The following is a 6,000-nucleotide window of genomic DNA, read 5'->3' as shown; positions in this document are numbered from 1 at the left end:
GATAATAAAGCAGTCCCTTCCTCTCAGAAATTATGTGTTTGTAGTCTTAGTTCCACTCTAGACCCTGCTTCAATCCGAACAAGCACTTGGAATGTAGCAAACTTACCTCTCTTACGCTCTATGTGTAAGTGTTGGTCACTCAGTCGTGTCTGACTCTTTGCAACCCCATATACTAGAGCCCGCCAGGCTCCTCTGTCCATGGAATTCTCCAGGCAACAATACTGGAGTGGATAGCTATTCTCTTCTCCAAGGGAATCTTCCTGACCTAGGGATTGAACCTGGATCTCCTGAATTGCAGGCAGATTCTTTACCATCTGAGACCTCACTGTAACCTTGGGAACAGGATTTCATACAAGGCTGGGTCCACTGTTCTGCCCCTAAGTCACTGCTTACATGCAAATGTAGTCACACTGCACCCATCACACAAATATCATCAGAAATCTAATACCAAAAATGCCATCTTGATGTTGCATATTTGCCTTCATTAAGATTTTCCATTTCCTTTTTTTTTTTTTTCAATCACAACCCAGGACTAATTCAAACTGTGATCGCCTAGGTTCTTACATCAGCAACATCTGTCACCAAAAATAAATATTCTGCAATCAAAACTTAACCAGCCTAGCAATTTTCTTGGTGATGCATGAGGCAGAACAGAATTCAGCTTCATTCTTTCTCTGCTAAATTGGCTTTGCAGCTCTAAGAGTAGGAAAGATTTATGTGTTAGTAAATTAAGCAGCGGCAGCCCAGAGAAAACAAAAGATACAAATACATGCAAAGCCACAGTGTTCTTTAATATTCAGTTTTGCTCCCATATAATGTAATATATTTTAACAAGTTGAAAAACATAGAGAAAAGACAATGATCCTAGTTAAAATGAAATTTGAATTTTAGATGTAAACTGTTTAAACAGCTGAACAATGTGATTTGTAGTCTTATTAAATCAAGAAAAAATTGCATACCCTTATTAAACATTGGTAAACAGTAGTAATTATAAAATCCCTAGCACATTTTCCACTCCTTAAGTAAATTATACTTACTGTTCCTGTTACAGCATTTCAGTTTACAAAGGAATTTCATACATATTACCTCATTTAATCTTTAAAACAACACTTTTCAGATAAGAATTATTATTCTTATTAAACAAATGGAGAAACTGTAGCCTAGAAGTTAAATCCAACATAACAAATCTAAGAATTGCATTGAGAGGCTAGATAAAAATTATTTTTTTCTTCTTATTCTTGACCCCATATAGTCAATTCTCATTAATCATGGTAATTATGTTCTATAAAGTTTCCATTAACATGGAATTCACAAATACTGAGCCACTACTCCTAGGGGAAATATAAGATTAAGTTCCTGTGAGCCTCTAGTAACAAAAGTTTCACCAGCCAATGAATACACAATCTTGTTTCACATGAGTTCTTATTTAAAGCCATCTTATTATATATATATAACAGACACAAGCACACACACACACACATATAGTTGACTGAACCCATGACCAATCCATGCCTGAATAAACATATTTAACACACTTACATTCTCCATAAGGCACATCACAGCCTCCTTGTACTTAGAGACACTGGAAAACACTTCGGAACTATACTTGGGGGGCATTGTAAACAGTGAAATCAACAAAGAGCACAAAAACTCAAAAGTAAAAATAAAACATGGCACTACACAGATCACAAAAGGACACTTGTTTACAATACTGTTACTGAACCTAACAGGTTATCTCACCAGACGTGCAACAAAGTTCATCTACTGACAACAGATTGTGGTGAAGGAAAGCACAGTGTTTATTTGCCGATGCCAAACAAGAATAAGCAGCTAATGCTGAAAACTTCCCAATGGCTTTCAGGTAGGGTTTTTAAAGACAACATTAGGGGAGAGTATTCAGGGTGTGTGATCAGCTCATGGATATCCTTCTGACTGGCTGGTGGTGAGGTAATAGGGTGATGGTTTTGGGAATCTTAATTATTAAACTTCAGGTTCCAACCAGTCTGAGGTCCACGTGCTTGTGGATTGCATGTAATCAACATCCTTACTGGATGGGGGTCTTATTTTCTGCAGAACAGCTCAAAGATATGCATCAGATTGTTATCCATACACCTTCAGGAAGAATTAGGAGTCTGACTCTATTGTTCAAGTTATTATTACTTTGCTTACTTGACTACTTTCCTTTGTGCATTTTCTACTTCTCTAAGGATTAATTGTTTGAGTCTGTTCTTTGAAACTTGAGGAAGGCCTAGGATACAACAGCTCTTTCTACAAACAAGCAAGAACACAGAGGGGATGGTACCCAGAAGGGCCCCACAGGATGCTACATATGAGACCAGAAACAAGGCAAAGCACTTTTTTGGTCAACCTCAGAACACGTGTACTGGTTGGGTGACCAAAATTGTTTGCCATTCTCCACATATCTACACATGTCTTCAAATGATTCATTAAGCACTGTGAGTACTGATTTTGGGTTTACAAATTCATTTTGTAAAGGAAAAGGTCAATTTTCATTCCAATCCCAAAGAAAGGCAATGCCAAAGAATGCTCACTACTGTACAACTGCACTCATTTCACATGCTAGCAAGGTAATTCTCAAAATCCTTCAAGCCAGGTTTCAAGAGTACGTGAACCAAGAACTTTCAGATGTACAAGCTGGATTTAGAAAATCCAAATGAAGTAGAGATCAAATTGCCAACATACACTGGATCACAAAAAAAAAAAAAAAAAACAAGGGAATTCCAGAAAAACATCTACTTCTGCTTCATTGACTATGCTAAAGCCTTTGACTGTGTGGATCACAACAAGTTGGGGAAAATTTTTTAAGAGATGGGATTACCAAACTGCCTTACCTGCCTCCCAAGAAACCTATATGCAGGTCAAGAAGCAACAGTAAGAACCAGACATGGAACAATGAACTGGTTCAAAATTGGGAAAGGAGTACATCAGGCTGTATATGGTCACCCTGTGTATTTAACTAATAGGCAGAGTACATCATGCAAAATGCTGGGCTGGATGAATCAGAAGCTGGAATCAATATTGTCAAGAGAAACATCAACAACCTCAGATATGTAGATAATACCACTCTAATGGCAGAAAGCAAAGAGGAACTAAAGAGTTTCTTGATGAGTATGAAAGAGGAGAGTGAAAATCTGGTTTAAAACTCAACATTCAAAAATCTAAGATCATGGCATCCAGTCCTATCACTTCATGGCAAATAGATGGGGAAAAATTGAAACAGTGACAGATTTTATACTCTTGGGCTCAAAAATCACTGCAGATGGTGACTGCAACCACGAAATTAAAAGACACTTGCCCCTTGCAAGAAAAGCTATGACAAACCTAGACAGCATGTTAAAAAACAGACATCACTTTGCCGACAAAGGTCCATATAGTCAAAACTATTGTTTTTCCAGTAGTTATGTACAGATGTGAGAGTCAGACCATAAAGAAGGCTGAGTGCTTTCAAAAAGAATCATAAAGAATTGATGGTCTCAAACTCTGGTGCTGGAGAAGACTTTTGAGAGCCCCTTAGACAGCTAGGAAATAAAACCAGTCAATCCTAAAGGAAATCAACCTTGAATTGGGAGGACTGATGCTGAAGCTGAAGTTCCAATGCTTTGACCACCTGATGTGAAGAGCCAACTCATTGGAAAAGACCCTGATGCCGGGAAAGATTGAGGGCAGGAGGAGAAGGGGGCAACAGAGGACAAGATGGTTGGATGGCTTCACCAACTGAATGGACAAGAATTTGAGCAAACTCTGAGAGATATGAAAGATCTGGAAGGCTGGTGTGCTGCAGTCCATGAGGTCACAGAATCAGACATGACTTAGCAACTGAACAGCAACAATTCATTTAGTGAGTGGGCGAATTTGTCAATATAAAAGGCCACTAATAATGAGAATTGATTGTGTATTACCAATTCATGTCTTCTAAAGCTGTTTTTATATCCATCTTAAACAAGCAACTTAGAGAAAGAGGGGAAAGGGTGAAAATATGTTCAGTGTCTAATTTTAAATGTTAATAGCAATGCTCTGGTGATGATCTAGAGCGTAGATGAGGGATGAGGACTCCTCATGAAGATGTTGTATGTCTTTAACCCTTCTCTGGACATATGACTGTTTTATACTGAGGGAAACCTGGTGACGAAAAATGTTTGAAGGGATGTATTGAGATGGAAGGGTTTGGATTTTAGGTGTACCCAATTGCACTCTGACTAAGCTGCTTAGGAATACAGTCTAAAGGAAATGACTATGCATCAGTGTGAGTTCTCCAGAGAAGCAGAATCAATAGGAGACTGAATATACACATTCCAGGAACTGCAGTGGGCAAGCTGGAAACTCAGGAAAGCCCGTGGTATGATGTCAATCTGAAGCTCTGAGAACCAGGAGAGCCAATGGTGTAATTGCAATATGAGCCTCTCAACTACAAATTATCGGTTGCCAAGAGCATTTGCCAGTGACTGAACAGCAACAGGGGCATTTGTCACCTTCCTGTGCTGCTGCAGCTGCTGACCTTTGACACTCCTTGAAAATTCAGGATGGAGAGCAAGGCACTCTGTGCTCCAGGGAAACTGGGGGAACAGGTCTTTAGATAGGTAGATATTTTCAGAAACTGATTTCATGATCCCAATCCTTGCATCTCCTCATATCTAGAAAGCACTAAATCCCTTCATGGTGGCATCAGCTCTTTGTGACTAGCAGAAAATCTTTTGTAAAGTAAGAACTTGATTGCACTGAACATGCCCTTCACCAGAATTTTATATATTGACCTTACCCCATTGTCTCTTTGGAGCAGTCTCTCAGAGCTATTTGAGGTGCTGTCTTCCAGGCTGCAGTTCTTATTTTGCCCCCAATAAAATTTAACTTGCAACTCTCATGTTGTGCATCATTTTTTAGTTGACAAGTCTAAGGGGAGCAAATATGCCATTGAAAAATAAACTTCTTTGAACCTAGAAGGATAGAGGAAGAATAAATTTTTGTCCACTGCAGGTCTGAGTCCAAGGACAGTAGAAGGCTATGGTTCAGTGTAGACAGAGAGAGAGAGAGCACATTCTCTCTACCTCAGACTTCTTGTTCTACTCAAGCCTTCAGTGGATTGGAAGAGGCCAGCCCTACTGTGGAGAGCAATCTGCTTTATTCAGTCTACCAACTCAAATGGTAACCTCATCCAGAATTATCTTCACAGACATACTGAGAAAAATGTCTCAAAAAATATCTTGGCACCCTGTGGCCTAGCCATGCTGATACAGAAAAGTAACCATTACAGATCGTATTCTCTTTTTAAAAGATGGAAGTATATATAAAAGTATATATAAAAACAAGTGTGGACTTGCCTGGTGGTAGAGCAGATAAGAAGTAACCTGCCAGTGCAGGGGACATGGGTTCAGTCCCTGGTCGGGGAAGATCCCACATGCCATGGAGCGATAACACCCTGTGTGCCTCAACTACCAAGTCCATGTGCTGCAACTCCTGAAGCCACTGCAGTGGGAAACCCACACCCCATAATGAAACACAGGCCCCACTCTCTGCAACTGGAGAAAAGCCCACGTGCAACAAGGAGGACCCAACATGACCAAAAATAAATACATAAATATTAAAAACGCTTAAGAAGTATAAACAAGTCTACAGAGAATAAATAGAAAATAATGAAGCAGAAAGGAAGAAGAGACTTGATATATAACTTGCGAGATTAACCAGAGAAGGGCCTTTGGTTTGAATTGGTGTGCATTCTCAGAATGTCAGAAATCACGATTTGCAGTATAGCACAGAATCACATTCTACTTTCAATGGTCTTATGAATAGAGTAATTAAATATCTTAGAGTAATTAAATAACTTATAAATAGAGTAATTAAACAAAAATACTTTGTAAACCTAATATATCCTAGGGCCCAAAACTTAATCACAGACAAGAGTTAAGTGTATTATTAGAGGTTATCCTAAAAAACAGAGCAATCTTTTATATGCTATCTCTTTCCATTCATGTGACCAACTGCTTT

This window comes from Bos javanicus, chromosome 6, assembly GCF_032452875.1.
Source record: "Bos javanicus breed banteng chromosome 6, ARS-OSU_banteng_1.0, whole genome shotgun sequence".
Taxonomy (NCBI): domain Eukaryota; kingdom Metazoa; phylum Chordata; class Mammalia; order Artiodactyla; family Bovidae; genus Bos; species Bos javanicus.
Note: the sequence above shows the minus strand (reverse complement) of the source record.